The sequence below is a fragment of the Ricinus communis genome, chromosome 7, assembly GCF_019578655.1.
Source record: "Ricinus communis isolate WT05 ecotype wild-type chromosome 7, ASM1957865v1, whole genome shotgun sequence".
In the NCBI taxonomy this organism is placed as follows: domain Eukaryota; kingdom Viridiplantae; phylum Streptophyta; class Magnoliopsida; order Malpighiales; family Euphorbiaceae; genus Ricinus; species Ricinus communis.
This window is the reverse complement of record NC_063262.1, coordinates 9,744,281-9,767,245: the sequence shown is the minus strand read 5'-3', so window position 1 is coordinate 9,767,245 and position 22,965 is coordinate 9,744,281. Positions and strand designations below refer to the sequence as shown.

The window sequence follows — 22,965 nt, the reverse complement described above, 5'->3', positions numbered from 1 at the left end:
TTTTACAAAATCGTAAAATCTCTAGCCATTTTTCTTTATATAAAATTCTACAATATCGCGCTGTGGTGATGATGCCCCTATCACCAAGGGTTGCAATGCACGATGTACGATGCATGTCCTAAAATGAATTTATGTATGCCTAACGTTGAAATGCCATATGCATTCTTACGGAATCGAGCAATATTGTATTTCAAAACACTTGTCCTACTTAGAAAAAATAAACAATGTTCGCTTAAGTTTCTCTGGATTTGAGCATCCGAAAATACTCCTGCCACCTTTCTTAAGCTTCTTACAACCACCAACTCAACCATAACAGCCGACATCCGCTCGACTTCCCAGGCACTACCTTGGCGCTACTCGAAAAGGCGATGCGATGCGATGGCGAGGCGATCCATGACATGACTGCAACCACGCTCTACACTAAAGCTGACTGCGGTGCCACCATCGAAACAACAATCAAAGCTTCTAAAGTGATCGCACTAATCACTTGAAGAAACAAGACGAGTCTATCGGCGCCGGATCTTCCCATCGCTACAAGCTCATTCTCGACAAAGACCAAAGACAAGCTTACAGAAAGAAAGTGACTCTCTGCGGTGAAGGCCGAGACACTGGAGTCAATGAAAACAACAAGACAGACTTGATCCTAACTCCATGATGCCAGAAAAATCTTAACTTAGGTCGAAGGAAATCTAAACCTAAGCTCGATACCAACTTTGTCACGACCCCACCCGTGGGCCCGTGGACCGGCACTAGGGAATGGGTAGGCGTAAGGCCACCGAAACCCGTAGTAAGTCTGACACTCACTGACTTAAACAAATCTCATCTCAAATTAATATTATTAAAGCCACAATTTATCTTAACGTACATTTTACATAAATACTTGATGCCTTGGGAAAAACTAGGCAAGACCCGAAACTCAGAAAATTACAACTGATACATCTACTATTACTACTGCGGAGAATCTAAGATTTACCAATTTACATACCAAATCAAATACATCACCTGATGATGAAGGAGTCGGGTTACTGAATAAGAGTCGCGAGAGGACTAACGATCACGAATCCGAAAAAAATAAATGGAGACCTCGGTCTAGAGTGAGTTAAAATCAAATAATCTAGGGACTATTGCTTCTTCTCAGAAAACATAGATTATTCAAATCAGTATATCAAACCATACTATAATCATACCCTACTATTTCCTTCACATAAAATATTAATCATTCGAATCAATATATCGACCATGCACGTAAATACAATCCATATTATAATCATACCATAATAAATAAATAAATGAATAAATAAAAATATATTTTTACTTTTAAGGGACTAGTGGCTCGGTAGAACCCTAACCCCAATTCTAATAGCCTTTCGGCTCTCTTAATCCAATGTGTCCGGGCGCCCAGAGCAAGCTCGATCAGGGTCCTTACCTCCGACTGAACACTTGAATTCCAAATAAGCCGGCCAGAGCATCGCTCGATCAGGGACCTTAACTCCGGCAATCAACTGAACTCAGCCCAGAGAGCAAGCTCGATCAGGGCAAACAAATCCATAATAACCTTATGTCCATGATCATTACCGGTGCGCACGCAGTCCTGATGTAACCCATCAGGCGGCATGTTCTACAAGCCACATTTCCCAATTCGCAATCATCACATATAATAAATATCATTATCTGATGAACTCAACCAACACATATCGAAATAAAGATTAAATATTTAAGGTAAAACAACGTGCAATTTGTGAGGGAAAAAATAATAACGTTTATCTTATTATAACATACTAATAATAATATTTATATTATTTCAAATATTAATAATCAAGTGAAATCATTTATTTTGCGAGACTAATAATCATATTATGCATAAACTTTCAAAATAGCATATTAAATCAGACTTAGCAATAGTGCAATAATTAAATGACTTTAACTCACAGGATTGGGCGACCTCCTAGCTCTGCTCCGGTGCCTCGGTTGGAGCGAGCCAAACAGACAGATCTAATCACGGAAAACAATTTATCAAAATGTCAAACAATCGATCTTTAATCCTAGTCAGACTCACAGGGTGATTGTCTAAGAATCTCGACTCGGAGAATTCTACCGAAAATCCGTGAACCTCCTACAACACGAACATTACCCCCCGTAAAAATGGGTCCGGGACTGCCGGAAAAACACTCCAAATATCCAACAATTTAAACAATGGGAGTTGGGTCCCCAAACTTCACTATTTCCCGACTCCGCCACACAGCACAAAAATACAAGGCAGGCAACTGACAGACAATTATTTTTGACTCACAAAATCATCAAATACTCAATACCATCCAATAGACACAAATAAACTAAGAATTTCTAAAATTAACGGGCTAAAGATAATTATCAAGATCGGCATTTCGATCGCTTTGGCGTCGACTTACGCTTCCCGGCACGGAGTCCGATCGACGATCAGGACACACCATCGGACTCATAACGACGCGCTGACGATGATTCCCACTTCCGATTTTCCGATTTAACATCCGATCATCCGGAGAGATTTGCGGACGATCTCGACCGTCGATTCGCAAATGAAGCCCGATCGCCACGAAACCAGTGCCATCGCGAAGCTTGAGCTGAGGAGAGTCGATACGTCCTCCGATCGTCCATCCTCACCGGAGCTCACCGAAAAACCAGAAAACACGGTACTGCCACCACTTGGCGCGAACTCTGCTCCCGCCACCAAAACCGGCCGGCCGCCAAAAGGAAGCTCTCTCCAAGGGAGGCCGATCGCCACAGATCGGTAGGAAGCCGGAATGACGCTTCGGAAGCCATTGCCACCGTCGCGATTCCCCGCTCCTTAGACGTCAGCCCCTCGTCAGCCTTCGTCCCGTCCACCATGGGCGAGGCGCCTCTCTCTCTCCCTTTCTTCTTCTTCCTTCTTTCTTTTCTCTCTCCCGATTTCCATTCCTTTCAATATCGACATTTGACCCCTGAACTTTTCTTATTGCAATTTGGTCCCTCAACTTCCTTAATTACTTACAATTTCATCCTGCAGAATTCCAATTTAACCCCCAAACTTTTTTTTAGCCTTTCAATTAAGCCCTTAACTATTTAATTTGGGCCAAATCCGAATTATTGAAAATACACAATTATAAAAATACCCCTGACCGACATATTTATTTATGAAAATACCAAACTCACAAATTTCCATTAAAACCCCATAAAAATAAAATTATACTTTTAATCCTTATTCCAAAATAATCCTCCAATTAAATCCTACACACAATTAAATTAAATAATCAATTTCCAACTTAAAATTTAATACTACTAATCAATTATAATACCAATTCTCCCAAAATTCTTTTATAAAAACATCCTTTATAATTTCTTCCAAAATTTTCCAATATATAATTTTACTTATATAAATATGCATTTGGAAAAATTTTGAATAACCAAAATATAATCATTTCTGAAGTAATTTACTTGAATAATTTCTTAAAATTTCAAACTAATTGGGTATAGAAAATAACTCATTTATTAAATATATAAAAAAAAATTCCGGGTGTTACAATAACCCTAGGCCTGGACTCCTACAGCTGACTGTCTAATAAGACCCGAAAATTCTACCGAAAATTTTAAAGAACCTCCCATAAATTATAGACATTTATCCCCTATAAAACGGGTCCAGAACTTGCCAGAAACACTTCTAATATTCATCAATTAATTAACGGGATTCGGACCACCAAAACTATATTATTCTTTTCGACTCCGCAACATATCACAGATCATAATTATTAGTAGACGGTCCGACATAATATCTATTTTGACAATCAATCAACACATAATTTTTTTGGTATTTAAACTAATTCAACTCCATCACATCTTCCACAAAACAACACAATAATTAATCAATATAAATTTTTTAATTAACAATCTCTAAAATCAATAGGCTAAAGAATTACCAAGACGCTTGATAAATCGGCCGACTTGCCTTCAACTGTCGGAGTCCGATCTATGATTCGAGCGTGCCCACAGACTCGAGACCATGCACAGATGATGATTCTAGCACCGGATTCTTCGATCCAGCCTTCGATCATCCGGAGAAAATCATGAACAGTATCGATCGTCGATTTTCAAACGAAGTCCAATTGCCGTAAAATTAGTGCCGTTGGAAAGCTTATGATGAGGAGAGTCATCCATGAACTTCGATCAACCATAACTCGCTGGAGATGGCTAGAAAATTCCAAAAACTCGCCTGCCTCTCATTCACCAAAACTCTCTTCTCCGGCCACCATTGCCACTGCTGCTACCCTAAACAAAAAGCCCACTCCTAGATGAGTTGATCACCACCCAACTCAACTGCCATTACCGCCGAAGATGCCATGCACGGTGTCAAGTAACTGCTGCCTTTTCTCTTTTTTTTATCGTTGATTACCGCCGTCGTTGCTGCTGTACTCGCTGGGGTCTGCTCTTCCACCAGCCATCGCCACCACGCCTCGAACGAGCCTCCTCTACCTGCCACGTACGGCATCATCCTTCCTTTCCCTCCTCTTCTTCTTCTTCTTCTTTGTCGATCTCCTTTTCTCTTTCCTTTCTATCACAAGTTGATCCCTCAACTTTTACTTAATAACCATTTAGTCCCCATCTTTTTTAATTAGTAACTATTTCCCCTTGCAAATTTTTGTTTAACCCTCCAGCTTTTCTTTAGTATTTCAATTAAGCCCTAACTACTTATTTTTGGCCAAATTAAAATTATAAAAAAATAAAGAGTTACTTATTTACCCTTACTTTTAATAGTGAAATTACTAAAATGCCTTTACTAACATATTTAATTACAAAAATAACTATAAAAATTCTCATTTAAACCCCACATTAATGCAATTATACTTTTGGCCCTTATTTCATAACTAATTGTCAAATTAATCCTAACACTTAATTATCTTAAATAATCAATTTGTTGACTATTTTTTAATTTAATTTAATACCATTTGCTAATTAAAATTTGTCATTCTCCAATAAATTCTTTATAAAAATATTATTTGTTATTTCTTTCATAACTTTCAAATATAATATTAATTCATATTGAGAGAAAATCTGAGTTTGACCTATATATATATATATATATAATTTATCATTTATAGAATTCACTTAATTAATTTCTTGAAAATCAAACTAATTAGATATAGTTAAATAAATCCCTTTATTTTTATCTAGCATTAAGATTCTATTTTAAATCATCCAAATTCAATTAATTAAAATAAAGTAAAATAAAATTAAATAAAAATTCGTTATTCTAATTATATCCATTAAACTATAAGACTTTTAGTTTTGTTATTATCATTATTATTAAAAATAAAAATCTCAGGTATTACATTCTTCCCCCCTTAAGAAAATTCATCCTCGAATTTTAAAAGGATAAGGCTTAAATTAAGACTGAAACCAATGAGAGTAGGAATCTCTCTTCTCCTGCTCGGTTTTCCAGGCATATTCCTCGATAGAATGATTCAACCATAACACATTGACCATCAGTATATCCTTAGAACAAAGTTGGCGAGCCTCCGTATCCACGATCGTGACTGGTTGCTCCTCGTAAGTCAAATCTTTGCTCGCTTTCACGTATTGAGGTTGCAACACATGCGCATGATCGAAAATATAATTCCTCAACACGGATATATGAAATACCAGATGGACATGCGAGAAATTTGGCAGTAAGTTCAACTTGTATGGCATCTCACTAACCCTGTCAATAATCTTAAGGGTTCCACATAATGAGGGGCTAACTTGCCTTTCTTACCAAACTGCATCACACCTTGCATATGAGACGCTTTAGGAATACATACTCTCTAACACTAATCTCCACGCGCTCCCCCTTCGGCTCCGCATAACTCCTCTGCCTACTAAAAGCTATCTTCAGCCGCTCGTAGATAACAAGAATCTTCTCTGAAATGAATGATCTGAACTAACTCTGGTCCTGCCAAATTCCATTCGCCAACTTCTTTTCCAATTACGCATCCCTTACATGTACTGAATATCGTTAACATTAACACCATATCATCCATTTGGTTGTGATAACTGATACAAGACCATTTGGGTATTGAAATCATGTCATTACGAAACAGAACTCTTCCGCAACTAGAATCTAGAAAGTCTCCTATGTTCCTCTACAGTCTAAAATGGAGCATATGTTGAGCCACAAGTGCATTCTCACAACAACAAAGCTTGTCCTCTAGAGAACCCCAAGCTAACACAATTTACTTATAATCATTGTTAATAAAAATTATTATTATCTTGAAAAACACCTTTATAAATTTGTAAAATCTCTAGTCATTTTCTTTTTCATAAAATTTTACAATATCGCGCACTAGGGTTGATACTCGAAATTTTCTTTTAATAATAATAATATTAGTAATAATTAATAACGTGTTTTTGTTTAAATTAATTTTACTTTATTTTCATTTTAAATTAATTTAATTGGAATGATTTAAATGGAATTTCAATGCTAGATAAAAATAAGGGAGTTATTTTCTATATCTAATTAGTTTGATTTTTTTAAAGAAATTAATTAAGTAAATTCTTTGGAAAATAATTATATTTTTGGTCACTTAATTTTTTCCAATATGAATATATGAATTAAATTCTATATTTGAGACTTATGAAAGAATTAGTAAATAATATTTTTATAAAAGAATTTGTTGGGGAATGATAAATTTTAATTAGCAAATGGTGTTGATTTTAATTGGAAAATAGTTAGAAAATTGATTAATTAATTTAATTAAGTGTTAGGATTAATTTGACAATTAATTTTGGAATAAGGGCTAAAAGTATAATTATATTAATATGGGGTTTTAATGAAAATTTTCATGGTTGGTATTTTTTTAATTAAATATGTCAGTAAAGGTATTTTGATAATTTTACATTTAAAAGCAAGGGTAAATAAGTAATTTTCTATTTTTAATAATTTTAATTTGGCCCAAATTAAGTAGTTAGGGCACCAGTTTTGCTGCAGTCGGACTCCATTTGAAAATCTACGGCCGAGATCGTTTGTGAACTTCTCTGGATGATCGGGGATCGGATCAGAGGATCGGGTGCTGGAATCATGATTAGCACGTTGTCTCGATTCTGTAGGTGCTCTCAGATCGTCGATCGGACTCCGGCGACTAGAGGTGAGTCGACCGAGTGATTAAGAGTCTCGGTAATTCTCTCACCCGTTGACTTTAGAGTTTGTTGATAAAAAAATTATGTGATTAATTATTGTGTTGAGCATCATAAAAATTATGTGAGGATTGTTAGTTAAAATAATGATTTGTCGTACCATCTGCTAAAAAAAATTGTGATTTGTGATGTGTGACGGAGTCAAGAAAAATAATGTAGTTTTGGTGGCCCGACTCCCGTTAAATAAATTGTTGAAAGATTTGAAGTCTTTTCTGGCAGGTCATGGACCTATTGTTCAAGGGGTAGACGTCCGTATTTAAGGGAGGTTCTGCCGAATTTTCGGTAGAATTTATCCGAGTCTAAATTCTTAGACAGTCAATTCTAGGAGTCTAGGCCTACGGATATTTGTCAAATGTTTTATGTTTATTGATTGAATTGTTCCCGTGATTAGATAATTTGTCAGTTCGACTCGCTCCACCCGAGGCATCGGAGCAGAGCTAGGAGGTCGTCAGAACTGTGAGTTAAAGTCATATATCTGTAACATGTGTGTCATGCTAGGTTTTACATAAGCAATTCTGATTAAATAATTTAAGATGTTAATTTTTTATTTAATTACTATTGATATATGTATCATTTTCTACATTCTTACATGTTGACACGAGGTGAGACGACAGTAGAACATATGCCACCTAATTGATTGCATCAGGACAGCGTGCGTACCGATATGAATCTGAGTCGGGTAATGGAAGAATGATTTAGGACTTGCCCTGGTCGAGTTTAACTCTCTAGTCTGAATAGAGTGTGTTTGCCGGAGTAAAGGCCCCTGGTCGAGCGTTGCTCTCTAGGCGCCGGCTTTATTGGAAATTTAAGTGACCAGACTGGAATTAAGGACCCTGGTAGAGCTCCGCTCTCTGGGTGCCAATTCTATTGGAATGAGAGAGCCGAGACTCTGAGTGTTGGGGGTTAGGGTTCTACTAAGGTACTCCATCCCATAGTATGTAAAATTTATTTTATTTTACAAAAGCATAGCATGACACATGTTTTTGCATGACTTAGTATTTTATTTTAAATAAATGAATGTTTTATTGAAGCATTTGTGTTCGTTTTTGGATATATGATTTTAACTCACTCTTGAGACTGACAGTCTCAATTTAACTGTTTTTCAAGTGTTGTTAGGTTTTCTACAGTTCTTTTCCTCTAGCAGCCCGAATTCTTCATCTCCGGGTTAATGTAACTGATTTTTGGTATATTTGACTTTTAAAATTCTAGAACCTCCGCAGTAGAAATTTCAGACTTATCATTTTGTAATTTCATGTAAATTCAGGTCTTGCCTATTTATGTTGGCAGACCAAATTTAAAATATAGTATCTGATGGCTAAAGGTTAATTATGGAATAGTGCTAATGGCTTGAGTTCAGATTGAAATTTGTTTGAGTTAGTGAATAGTCAGGCTTACTACGGGATTCAGTGGCCTTAAGCCTACCCATTTCCTAGTGCCGGTCACGGGCCCACAAATCGGGTCGTGATAAAGTTGGTATCAGAGCCTAGGTTTAGATTTCCTTCAACCTCGGTTAAGATTCTTGGTACTGCAGAGCTAGGATTAAGTCTGTCCTTGATTGTTTTCATTGACTCCAGTCTCAACTTTCATTGTTAGAGAGTCTATCATTTCTCTTTCTTATGAGCTTGTCTTGACTAGTATTGAGAATGAGCACTATAGTGATAGCAAGATTAGGAGCGCGGTAGACTCATTGCCATTTATCCAAGTGATTAGTGCAGACTGGCCTTGGATGCTTTGATTGTCGATTCGGCGGTGGGCACCACAATCAGGATTGGTGCAGAGTGTAGTTGCAGTCATGTCATGTACTGCTTCGTCATCACATCAGGTATCGCCTTAATGAGTAGAACCGAAGTTAGTACGTGGAATGTCAAGCAGAGGTATATGGTTGAGTTTTGTGGTTGTAAGAAACATAAGAATGGTGGTTGGTGTAATTTTTGGATGCTCGGAATCCATAGAAGCTTAAGCGAACACTATTTATTTTTCTAAGTAGAACAAAGTATTTTAAAATACAATATTGCGCCCAATCCATCGTGCATTGCAACCCCTAGTGATAGGGGGTATCATCAACCTGGTGTGCGATATTGTAAAATTTTATAAAAAGAAAATGACTTAAGATTTTACGATTTTATAAAGGTGTTTTTCAAGATAATAATAATTTTTACCAGTGATGATTGTAAAGTAAATAAATAAGTAAATATTTTAAAGTAAATTGTGTTAGCTTGAGATTCTTTGGAAGACAAGCTTGGTTGCTATGAGAATGGATCTGTGGTGCAGTAGGCTCCATGTTGGATTGTAGAGGAACATAGGAGACTTTCTAGATTCCAGTTGAGGAGGAATTCTGTTTCAGGATGACATGGCCTTGTATCGGTTATCGCAACTAGATGGATAATGTGGTATGGATGTTAAGGATATTCTGTATGTGCAAGGGACACATCATTAGGAAAGAAGATGGCGAATGGATTTTGGCAGGACCAAAGTTGGTTCAATCTTTCATTTCAGAGAAGATTCATATTTTCCGGCGAGTGGCTGAAGACAACTTTCAGAAGGAAGAGGAGTTATACAAACCCGAAGTGGGAGCCCGTGGAGATTAGTATTAGAGAGTATGTATTCCTAAGGCGTCATATATGCAAGACTTGATGCATTTTGGTAAGAAAGGGAAGTTAGCCCGTATTGTATGGCACCCTTGGAATTATCGGTAGGATTAATGAGGTGGCATACAAGTTGGACTTGCCGTCAAATTTCTCGCAGGTCAATCCGATATTTCATATATCCGTATAGAGGAAGTATATTTTCTATCCTTCGCATGTGTTGCAACCTCAGTGTATGGAAGTAAGTGAAAATTTTTAACTTACAAAAAACAATCAGTCATGATCATGGATTCTCAAGTTCGCCAGCTTTGCTCTAGAGTTTTACCAATGGTCAAGGTCTTGTGGTTGAATTCTTTTATCGAGAAAAGTACTCGGGAAGCCGAGTTGGAGATGAGAGGTTCCTATTCTCATTAGTTTCAGTCTTAGTATGAGCCTTTTATTTTTTAAAATTCGATGACGAATTTTTATTAAGGGGGGAAGAATGTAATACTCGATATTTTCTTTTAATAATAATAATAATAATAATAATAATAATAATATTAGTAATAATTAATAATAATTTTTATTTAAATTAATTTTACTTTATTTTTATTTTAAATTAATTTAATTGGAATGATTTTTAAATGGAATTTCAATGCTAGATAAAAATAAGGGAGTTATTTTTTTATATCTAATTAGTTTGATTTTCTTTTAAGAAATTAATTAAGTGAATTCTTTGGGAAATAAATTATATTTTTGGTCACTTGATTTTTCTCAATATGAATATATGAATTAAATTATATATTTGAAAGTTATGAAAGAATTAGTAAATAATATTTTTATAAAAGAATTTATTGGGGAATGATAAGTTTTAATTAGCAAACGTTGTTGATTTTAATTGGAAAATAGTTAGCAAATTGATTAATTAAGTTAATTAAATTTTAGGATTAATTTGGCAATTAATTTTGGAATAAGAGCTAAAAGTATAATTTTATTAACATGGGGTTTTCATGAAAATTTGCATGGTTGGTATTTTTCTAATTAAATATGTCGGTAAGGGTATTTTAGTAATTTCATATTTAAAAGCAACGGTAAATAAGTAATTCTATATTTTAATTTTGCCCAAATTAAGTAGTTAGGGGCTTAATTGAAAAGCTAACGAAAAGTTAGAGGGTTAAACAAAAATTTTACAGGGCAAAATTTTTAGTAATTGAAAAGAGGAGGGACTAAATGGTAAAGAAGAAAAGTTTAGGGACCTAATGGCGATGAGGAAGAAAGAAAGCAAAAGAAAAGAGAAGGGGATCGCAGAAAAGAAGAAGAAGGAGGAATAGGTGTCAGCCATCAATGGCGGCGGCGATGGAGGCTCGTTCGCGGTGCGGCTGCAGCGGCTAGGGGTGCTGTTGTCGTCGATGACCTTGATGCTGTCGGTGCTACAGTTGGAGGCGACGGCAGGCATGGGAGCAAGAAAGGCAACCATAGCTTCCCTTGCTGTCATGCGTGGCGTTTCCGGTATCGGTAGCCATTGTTTTTTGTGGCAAACAACTCCCCTCGATCTGAGTTTCAATTCGGCGGTGATAGTGACACAAAAGGTGGCCGGAGGAGAAAGTTCCGGCGAAGTGAGGGTAGCCGAGTTTTTGGGCTTTTCCAGCCGTCTCCGGTGAGCTTTGGCCGATTGGAGGGTATATCTGGACTCCCCTCACAGAAGTAGGTGGAGGAAGTTTAGTAATTATATTAGTCTCTGCCTTGTCAACTTCAATTCTTTTGTTAGAAACTATATGTTAGACTTTTAAAATATAATTAAAATGCTATAATCTAGAATTAGAGTCATTGTTGATTTAAAATTCTAATAGAGTTAGACTTTTTAGAATTAGACTTATACTAAATGAATTATTAATTGTAAATATTATATATTATTAAATTAAATTAAATTAATAAATAACTAAATTAACCTAATAAATTAAAGAGTTAGTAAAACTCTTTTAGTAAATTCTTTTATTCTCTTTTTCTTTTTCTTCACACTTTTGTAATATTATGATTTATATATATTATGATTTATATATATTATGATTAGAATATCAAACAACTATATGGATAGTCTAATTATAATTTATTTAAATATTTATTTTTTTTTGTTAATTTTTACATTTATAGAGATAATAAATTATTTGCACCAAGATTTTGTTGATGTCAACAAAAGTTCTTATTATGAAAGTAATAAACTATCTTTCATATATTTCATCGATTTTATAACTTAAGAAATTAAAATTATAAATATTTTAATTTTATACATATGTAAAGGCTTTTTGAGCGAGTACAACTCTCTAGGCTGTGAAAATTTGACTGCCGGAGGAAAGGTCCTGGTGGAGCGTTGCTTTCTAGGCACCGACTTTATTAGTAATCAAGTGACCAGGCTGGATTTAGGGACCCTGGTTGAGCTTCGCTCTCTGGCACCAGTTCTACTGGAGTAAGAGAGCCGAAAGGCTGCTAGTATTGGGGCTAGGGTTATGCTGAGATACTCATCCTATAAGCATTTAAATTATATTTTTCTGAATCATGGCATGACACGTATTTGGATATAATATGATATTTTATTATATTAAATGGATATTTTATTGAGATGGTTGTATTTATTTTAGAATTATATGATTTTGACTCACTCTCGAGGCTGATAGTCTCAATTTTAAATTTTTCAAGTGACAGCTAGGTTCTCCGTTGCCTTTCTCTTAACAACCCGACTTTCTTCTCCTTCGGGCCTATTATAATTAATTTTTACTCTTGCATTTTAAACTATTTAAACTTCTAGACTCTTCGCAATAGTATACTTGGCATAGTATTTGTGAATTTGGTCTGTAACAAGTTATGGAATGTCTACTAGTATCCAATTAGAGTATTAATCTAATTATGTGTAGATTTGTGAATGAAGTGTTAGGTTATTTTAATAGTATATATATGTATGCATATTTGAATTGTTAATTAATTAGGCTTACTACGGGTTTTGGTGGCCTTGAGCCTACCCATTTTCTAGTGTCGGTCACGGGCCCACATATCGGGTCGTGACACTAATGGCAAGAACAAGAGAGTCATGATCATTCTCTTAAGTTCTCTATGTAGAGAAGAATGTGAAAGAATTCAACACCTCCTTACCGCTTACACGATATGGAAGACATTGGAGAATTACCATAAAGGAAACAAGTAAGTAAGGTCCAAGAAAGTTCAATTTCTCATAATCGAATATGAGCTTTTCAATATGAAACCTAATGAGAGTGTCATCGATATGTCATACCAGCTTCTCGCCATCATTAACAACTTCAAAGATTGGAAAAGCACTATTAGCTACTTGACATCAACAACAAAATCCTCAAGGCACTCTCTCTTAAGGACTATGGCTCAAGGGTTGCAAGTATTAAGGAAGCTAACAAGGATTTGGGTAAAATCTCAACCGATGATCGTATTGGTAAGCTTCTTACCCATGAGGTGGAACTTAAAAAGGAGGAAGAGCAAGAGAATGAAATGGTTTACAAAAAGAAACCCCTTGCTTTCAAAAGCTCAATCAAGCAACGCCAAGAGAGCTTGGTTCAAACTCAAGCAATAATGAGGATGAATAACTTATCATGCTCTCTAAGAGAGTCAAAGAGATCATCAAGGATAAAAGAAGAGAGAAAAGACACTCCAAAAGGTGTCCTTTAAGCTAAGTGAAGATATAAGTTGCTATGAGTGTGGCAAGCAAGGGCATGGCAAGGCTGATTGTTACAAAAGTAACAAGTAGAAGGAGAAAAGGAAAGAATTCAAGGCAACTTGGGATAAAAGTTCTTCAAGTAAAGATGAAGAAGTTTTCAACTTTTGCTTTATGGCTTTAGAAGATGATGAGGTATGTTCTATATCTCATACTTATGATAATCATTGTAGCCACGATGTGCTTGACATGATTAATGTTGAACTCTTAGAAGCCATAATTGTCACGACCTGATCTGTGGGCCCGTAACCAGCACTAGAGAATGGGTAGGCGTAAGACCACCGAATCCCATAGTATGCCTGACCATTCACTAACTCATACAAAATTTAACCCGGACTCTATCCATTGACACTTTTCCACAATTAACCTTAAATCATCAGATAATATATATTAAATTCGGTCTGCTAGCATAATTAGACAAGACCTAAACTTACAAGCCATTATATAATTATAAATATGAAATTTCTACTGCGGAGATTCTAGAATTTTTTAAAAGATTAAACATACCAACAAAGTCAGTTATTTTAAACCCGAAGATGAAGGAATCAGGCTGCTAGAGAAAAGAACTGCAGAAAAGCTAACAACACCTGAAAAACAGTGAAATTGAGACTGTCAGTTTCGAGAGTGAGTTAAAATCATGTATCCCAAAACGAAATATAAAAATTCAATAAAACATTCGTTTAATTAAAATAAAAATATGTGTCATGCTATGCTTCTGTAAAATAAAATAAAATAAATTTTATTTGATACCATGGGACAGAGTACCTCAGTAGAACCCTAGCTCTATCACTAACAGTCTTGACTCTCTCATTCTAACAGAACTGGCGCCCAGAGAGCGAAGCTTGACCAGGGTCCTTAAATCCAATTCAATCACTTAATAATAATAATATTAGTAATAATTAATAATGAATTTTATTTAAATTAATATTACTTTATTTTCAATTGATTGTTAGTTAAAATAATTAATTGTTGGATCGTCTGCCAATAATCGTGTTTTGTGTTGTGTTACGGAGTCGGAAAAATTAATGCAGTTTTGGTGGCCCGACTCCGGATAATTAATCGTTATATATTTAAAGTGTTTTCTGGCAGGTCCTGGACCAGTTATACTGGGGGTATATATCTGTAATTTAGGGGAGGTTCTGCCGAATCTTCGGTAGAATTCTTCTGAGTCGAGATTCTTAAACAGTAATTCTAGGAGTCTAGGCTTAGGATTAATTGCCAAAGGTTTTATATTTACTAATTTAATTATTTCTATGATTAGATAAATCCGTCAGTTCGGCTCGCTCCACCCGAGGCATCAGAGCAGAGCTAGGAGGTCGTTAAAATTGTGAGTTAAAGTCATATATCTGCTTTATATGTGCGTCATGCTAAAGTTTTTCACGGCAATTCTCATTAAATGATTTAAAATTTTAATTATTTATTTAATTACTATTCATATATGTATTATTTTCTACATAATGCTATTGTCAGTGCATGTTGACTCGGGACGGGACGACAATCGAACATGCCACCTGATGGGTTGCATCAAGACCTCATGCGCATCGGTATGAATTTGAGTAAAGTAATAGAAGAATGGTTTAGAACTTTCCATGGTCGAGTTTAACTCTCTGGGCTCAGTAGAGTGAGTTTGCCAGAGTAAAGGTCCCTGGTCTAGCATTCTCTCTGTGCGCTGGCTTTATTGGAAATATAAGTGACCATACTGGATTTAAGGACCCTGGTCAAGCTTCACTCTCTGGGCGCCAGTTCTGTTGGAATGAGAGAGCCGAAAGGATAAGACTGTTTAATAATGGGGATTAGAGTTCTACTGAAGTACTCCATTCCGTAGTATGTGAAATTTATTTTATAGTATCATGGCATGACACGTATATTTTTGCATGACTTAATATTTTATGTTAAATTAATTAAATGTGTTATTGAAGTGTTTGTAATTATTTTTGGATATATGATTTTAACTCATTCTTGATACTGATAGTCTCAATTTAACTGTTTTTCAAGTGGTTAGTTTTTCCACTGTTCTTTTCATCTAGCAACCCGATTCCTTCATATTTGGGTTTAACGTGATTTATTTTTAGTATGTTTGATATTTAAAATTCTAGAATCTCCGTAGTAGAAATTTCAGATTTATCATTTTGTAATTTCATGTAAATTCTGGTCTTGCCTATTCATGCTGGCAGTCCAAATTCTAAATATGTAGAACCTGGCGAGTAAGGTTAATTGTGGATCAGTGCTATTGGATTGAAATTTGATTAAGTTAGTGAATGGTCAGGCTTACTACAGGATTCAATGGCCTTAAGCTTACCCATTCCCTAGTGTTGGTCACAGGCCCACAGATCGGGTCGTGACAAAGTTGGTATCAGAGCTTAGGTTTAGATTTCCTTCGACCTAGGTTAAGATTCTTACTACTGCGGAGCTAGGATTAAATTTGTCCTTGTTTTTTTCATTGACTCCAGTCTCAGCTTTCACAGTTAGAGAGTCTATATTTTCTCTTTCTTGTGAGCTTGTCTTAATGCTGTACTGAGAGTAAGCAATGTAGAGATAGCAAGGTTAGGAGCACGGTAGACTCGTGCCGTTTCTCTAAGTGATTAATGCAGACCGGCCTTAGATGCTTCGATTGTTGTTTTGGCAGTGGAAACCATAATTAGAATTGGTGCAAAGTGTAGTTATAGTCGTGTCATGAACTGCCTCGTCATCGCATCAAGTATCGCCTTAAGTAGAACCGAAGTTAGTATGTAGAATGTCGAGCAGAGATCAGAGCTATATGGTTGAATTTTGTGGTTGTAAGAAGCATAAGAATGGTGGTTGGTGTACTTTTTTTCAGACGCTTGGAATCCAGAGAAACTTAAGCGAACACTAATTATTTTTTATGTAGAACAAGTGTTTAAAATACAATATTGCATCCATTCCTGCAAGAACTCATTATGGCATTTCATTGTTAGGCATGCACAATTCCATAACTCATTTTTAGGGCATGCATCATACATCGTGCATTGCAACCCTTGGTGATAAGGGGTATCATCACCCTAGTGCGCAATATTGTAGAATTTTATATAAAAAAATAACTAGAGATTTTACTCTTTTAAAAAAGTGTTTTTAAGATAATAATAATTTTTACAGTGATGATTATAAAGTAAATCTTTTAAAGTAAATTGTGTTAGCTTGGGATTCTCTGAATAACAAGCTGAGTTGCCATAAGAATGAATATATGGCGCAGTAGGCTCCATATTGGATTATAGAGGAATAGAGGAGATTTTCTAGATTCCAGTCGAAGAGGAGAAAATGTTAGGATGGCATGGTTTTGTGTCAGTTATCGCAACCAGATGGATGATGTGGTGTGGATGATATGATGTGGATGTTAAGGATATTCTTTACGTTCATGGGGCACGTCATTAAGAAAGAATTTGGCTAATTGATTTTTGGTAGGACCGAAGTTGGTTCGGATCTTTCATTTTAGAGAAGATTCCTTTTACTCACGAACAGCTAAAGACAGCTTTCAGAAAGCAGAGGAGTTGTGTGAACCCGAAGTGGGAGCACGTGGAGATTTATATTAGAGAGTATATATTCCTAAGGCGTCTCTTATGCAAGAAGTGATGCGATTTGGTAGGAAAGGCGAGTTAGCCCTTATTGTGTGGAACCCTTGGAAATATTGGTAGGATTAGTGGGGTGGCATACAAGTTGGACTTGCTGCCAAATTTTTCTCGTAAGTCAATCCTGTATTTCGTATATCCGTGTTGAGGAAGTATCTTTTCGATCTTTCACTTGTGTTGCAACCTCAGTATGTAGAAGTAAGTGAAGATCAACTTATGAAGGACAATCAGCCATGATCGTGGATTCTCAAGTTTGCCAGCTTTGCTCTAGGATTTCACCGATGGTCAAGGTCTTGTGGTTGAATTATTTTATCGAGAAAAGTACCCCGAGAAGCCGAGCTAGAGATGAGAGGTTCTTACTCTCATTAATTTCAGTCTTAGTGTGAGCCTTTTATTTTAAAATTCGAGGATGAATTTTCTTAAGGAGGGAGAATGTAATACCTGGAAATTTTTCTTTTAATAATAATAATATTAGTAATAATTAATAACGAGTTTTATTTAAATTAATATTACTTTATTTTCAATTGATTTAATTGGGATGATTTAAAATATAATTTCAATGCTAGATAAAAATAAGAGTTATTTTTCTATATCTAATTAGTTTGATTTTCAAGAGATTAATTAAATAAATTTCTTGGGTAATAAATTATATTTTTTGTCATTTAATTTTCTCCCCATATGAGTATATGAATTAAATTCTATATTTGAAAGTTATGAAAGAGTTGGTAAATAATATTTTTATAAAAGAATTTATTGGTGAATAGAAAATTTTAATTAGCTAATGGTGTTGATTTTAATTGGAAAATAGTTAGTAAATTGATTAATTCAGTTAATTAAGTGTTAGAATTAAATTGACAATTAATTTTGGATGAAGGATTGAAAATATAATTGTTTTAATTTAGGGTTTTAAATGAAAAGTTGTATGGTTGGTATTTTTATAATTAAATGTGTCGGTAAGCGCATTTTGGTAATTTTATATTTAAAATCAAGGGTAAATAAATAATTCTATATTTTTAATAATTTTGATTTGGCCCAAATTAAATAGTTAGGGGCTTAATTCAAAAGCTAAAGAAAAGTTGAAGGGTTCATCAGAAATTTTACAGTTTGCAAAATTGTTAGTAATTAAAAAGTTGAGGGACTAAATGGTAAAGAAGAAAAGTTCAGGGACCAAATATCGATATAGAGAAGAAAAGAAAAGAAAGAAAAAAAGAAGAAGAAGAAGAGAGAGAGAGGAGGGCGTCGGCAGTGATGGAGGCTTGTCCGGTGGTGCAATGGCAGAGTTGGGGTGGTACGCTCGGCGAGCTCTATGGCTTGTGCTAGGCGGCGAAGTGGAAATGGCTAGAAACGATAAATTTTTCTTGCCACAAATCATGGAGTTTCCGACGACCATTTGCGCTGGGCTTCCTTTTCCGACCATTGCCACCTTTTGAGGCTGCTGGGATTGCAAGATCCGGCGAGGTGAAAAGATTAGGGGCAACTGGGATTTTAGTTCAAGCTTTCCAATGACACCGATTTCATGGCGATCAAACTCCATTTGAAAATCGACGGTGGAGATTGTCCGTATATGTCTCCGGATGATTGGGAGTCGGATCGGAAGATCGGAAGTTGGAACCATCGTCAGCGCATTGTCTCGAGTCCGTAGGCGTGCTCGGATTGTCGATCAGACTCCAGCGGCTGGAAGCGAGTCGATAGAATGATCAAGCATCTTAGTAATTTCTCTAGACTGTAGATTTTAAAGGTTATTGATGAAATTATGTATTTATTTAATTGGGTTGAGCATTAGAAAAATATTGTGAGAATTGTTAGTTAAAATAATTAATTGTCGGACCGTCTACCAATAATCGTATTTTGTGTTGTATTGCGGAGTCGGGAAAATTAATGCAGTTTTGGTTGCCCGACTCTCGATAATTAATCGTTGTATATTTGAAGTGTTTTCTGGCAGGTCCTGGACCCATTATATGGGGGGTATATATCCGTAATTTAGGAGAAGTTCTGCCGAATTTTCAGTAGAATTCTTCCGAGTTGAGATTCTTATACAGTAATTCTAAGAGTCTAGCCTAGGGTTAATTGCTAAAGGTTTTATATTTACTGACTTAATTATTTCCATGATTAGATAAATCCGTCAGTTCGGCTCGCTCTACTTGAGGCATCAGAGCAGAGCTAGGAGGTCATCAAAAATGTGAGTTAAAGTCATATATTTGCTTCTTATGTATGTCATGCTAAAGTTTTTCACAATAATTCTGATTAAATGATTTAAGATTTTAATTATTTATTTAATTATTATTCATATATCTAGCGTTTTCTACATAATGCTATTGTGAGTGCATGTTGACTCGGGATGGGACGGCAGTAGAACATACCACCTGATGGGTTGCATTAGGACCGCGTGCGCACCGATATGAATTAAGTAAGGTAATAAAAGAATGGTTTAGGACTTGCCCTAATCGAGTTTAACTTTATGGGCTGAATAGAGTGAGTTTGCCAGAGTAAAGGTCTCTGGTCGAGCATTGCTCTCTGGGCGCCGAATTTATTGGAAATATAAGTGACTAGACTAGATTTAAGGACCTTGGTTGAGCTTTGCTCTCTGGGTGCTAGTTCTGTAGGAACGAGAGAGCCGAAAGGCTAAGACTGTTTAGTAATGGGGATTAGGGTTCTATTGAAGTACTCCATCCCGCATTATCTGAAATTTATTTTATAGAAGCATGGCATGATACATATATTTTTGCATGACTTAATATTTTATGTTAAGTTAAATAAATGTGTATTGAAGTGTTTGTAATTGTTTTTAGATATATGATTTTAACTTACTCCAGAGACTGACAGTCTCAATTTAACTGTTTTCAGGTGTGGTTAGTTTTTCCGCAGTTCTTTTCATCTAGTAGCCCGGTTCCTTCATCTTCGGGTTTAACGTAATTGATTTTTAGTATGTTTAATTTTTAAAATTCTAGAATCTCCGCAGTAGAAATTTCATATTTATCATTTTGTAAATTCATGTAAATTCTGGTCTTGTCTATTCATGCTGGCAGTCCAAATTCTAAATATGTGGAACCTGACGAGTAAGGTTAATTGTGGATCAGTGCTATTGGATTGAAATTTGATTAAGTTAGTGAATGGTCAGGCTTACTACAGGATTCGGTGGCCTTACGCCTACCCATTCTCTAGTGCCCGATCACGGGCCCACAGATCGGGTCAATGACATTTTAAATGTAAAAGTGACAGGTAAGCAAGAATAGTAGGAGAAAAATACCTCATCGATGGCAAAAAAGGCACGATTTATGCTCAATTTGGGCAGATGAGGAATTTCTTCCCTTCTTATCAAATTCAAGTCCTTTTGGTAAAAAATTGGCAGTGAAAAATCCTAGTTGAGGGTAGTTTTGGTGTAGCCCGATAATCTAGAAGAAGAATTAGACAATTTGAAGTTGATTTGACAAATTTTGGCCTAAGAGTGGCAAATTACCACTCTGGTCACGACCATCAAATTATCACTTTGGCCTATGGCCGGTAAATTACCAGTTTGGTCCCCGGAGCAGAAAAATCACTATTCTTCACCTTGAAGCAGAAATTGTCCAAGAGAAATAAAGAATTTATCAGTTAGACACCTGAAAAGTGGGAAGTTTACTAAAACGCAACCTAAAGTGGAAATTGCAACCTTTGTTTCTCGAAGCGGAAAATGGCTAGACCAAATAATTAGCGGTGGAAGTGCCTATCATCAAGAATTTTAAAAAGACGGGCGAAGTCCCTAAATCAATAATGACCTAGATAGAAAATTTTCACAATATTGTTTTTAGAAGAAAGAACCACAAAGCCATAGGAATTCTCTACAAATGGTTTATTTAAAGGGAGGCTTTGAGATGTCATTGGCCTATGGAGTGAACCTTCTACATCTCTCATGTCCTTTTATTATATCCTTGACATGTATGATTTGTCCCAATTTATTTAATCATGAATATGTTTATAATTCTCAACAAACCGGGGACAAACTGTAAGCACCGAATTTCTGAATCTAGACATTGAGAGAAGAATTACAGAAATACAATGATGAATATCGTTATTCCTCTCGAGTCTCATGGAGATGGGAAAAGTCAAGGTCTTGACTAAAGTTATAGCCAAAATCTTATTTTTTAAAATTAGAAACATCAAAATTGGACCAAAATAGTTAGTTTTGGGACAAAATTAGTAAAATGGCCATGTTTGGGGACTAAAATGTAAATTTTCCCAAGCATGCCAACCTCTAGAACTGGTCGGCTCTGCACAATACTGGTTGGTTCAAAGTTTGATTTTTGTGGTCATTTTCGATACTTTTCAAGTTTTGAACACTCATAACCATCAAAATTGATATTTTAGAAAGGTTTTACCAGTAATTATTTATGTTTTATATTTGTCAATATTATCCCAATTTTTAAAAGAGACTATATTTATCGATAGAAAATGGTTTTGCTAAAGCCATGTAATTATCTTTAATTCTTGAAATTATCAATAATTAAATAGAATATTTATCAATGGCCTCTAGGATTCCCACCTCTTCTATAAATAGAAAAGGAAACCCAAGCGAGGGGTTGGCAAATCTTGGCACAAGGCATATGTCAATTTTTTTGGAAAGATATAAAAAATTTTAAAAAAGCAACAAATAAGGATGTAAAAGAACCAAACGTTTCGTGAGCTATTCGGAGCTCGGATTGATAAAAAATTTATTAATTTAAATGAGCCGAGGTCGAGCTCAAGTTCAAGCTCGATAATTTTATCGAGTCAGGCTCGAGCTTGACAGAGTTTTGTTCGTTAGCTCGTGAATCTACTTGTTTACCTGCTTGCGAAGAGGCTCGTGAGCTCGAGCTCGAGCTCGGTTGATTTATAAAGCTCGCGAACAAGTTTGCAATCTCGCTCATTTATAAAATTCTTGAACATTTTTGTTTATTGGCTTGAGCTCGAGTTCAAAATAATAATAATAATAATAATAATAATAATAATAATAATAATAATAATATAACTACAACATTTAAATGAAGCTATGATTATTAGTAAGAAATGCAACAAAATAATAAATAAATATATTCTATAAAAATTTAATAAAATAAATATTTTTTAAATTAGATAAAATAAAATTGACTCATTAATACATCTTTTATTTTATTTATAAATTATTATATATTATGAAATTTAATTACATTTTTACGATAGTAAAAATATTCTAAATGCATCCTCTAATTATACTAATTTGATGAAAATTTATTCCTTATTAAAATCTTAATTAGTATATAATATGTCATGACTAGCCAAGCACTAGCGTAGAAAAAAATAAACATTATATCTAAATGAATAGTCAATGGTATTACTATTATTGCAAAAGCTTATATATATCTTAACCTTAACACAAAGTATTTCCTTTTCAATCTCATGCTCTTCAGTTATTGGATATTTCATATTTGTCCAAATCGAAACATTGAGTCAATGGAGTGGAGTGTCAATGTTGGATCATATGGTTTCTTTGAGAAAATCTTAATTTTTAATTAAGATTTTGGATTGAATTTACATGTATATTTATAGATGGTAATCAAACTGATAACTAAACTAAAATAAATCAAGACTATAATTTATATAAATTAATATATTATTATGAAAAACTTTTAGCTACTTTATTATATCACACTTCAACTATTTTATATTTTAAAATTTATTTTAAATTTTATAAAATATTATTCATTAAAGGTGGGTGCCACTAAAAATAATAAATTCGGGGATAGTTTATATGCTCTTTTAAGTTAACACAGACTTGTGATATGTCTAGTATGGCCTGTTTACAATTCTTATATATTGTTGGTCTTTACTTTCATTATTAATGTTGTTTTAGTAATCCTATAGTATGGCCTGTTTACAATTCTTATATATTGTTGGTCTTTACTTTCGTTAT

General features: G+C 34.9%; 1 pseudogene; it reads right to left on the bottom strand.

The window, feature by feature from the left end:
• LOC8275137 overlaps window positions 1-18,675 on the bottom strand; it is a 47,441-nt pseudogene extending 28,766 nt beyond the window's left edge.
• Window positions 18,676-22,965: the final 4,290 nt, after the last annotated feature.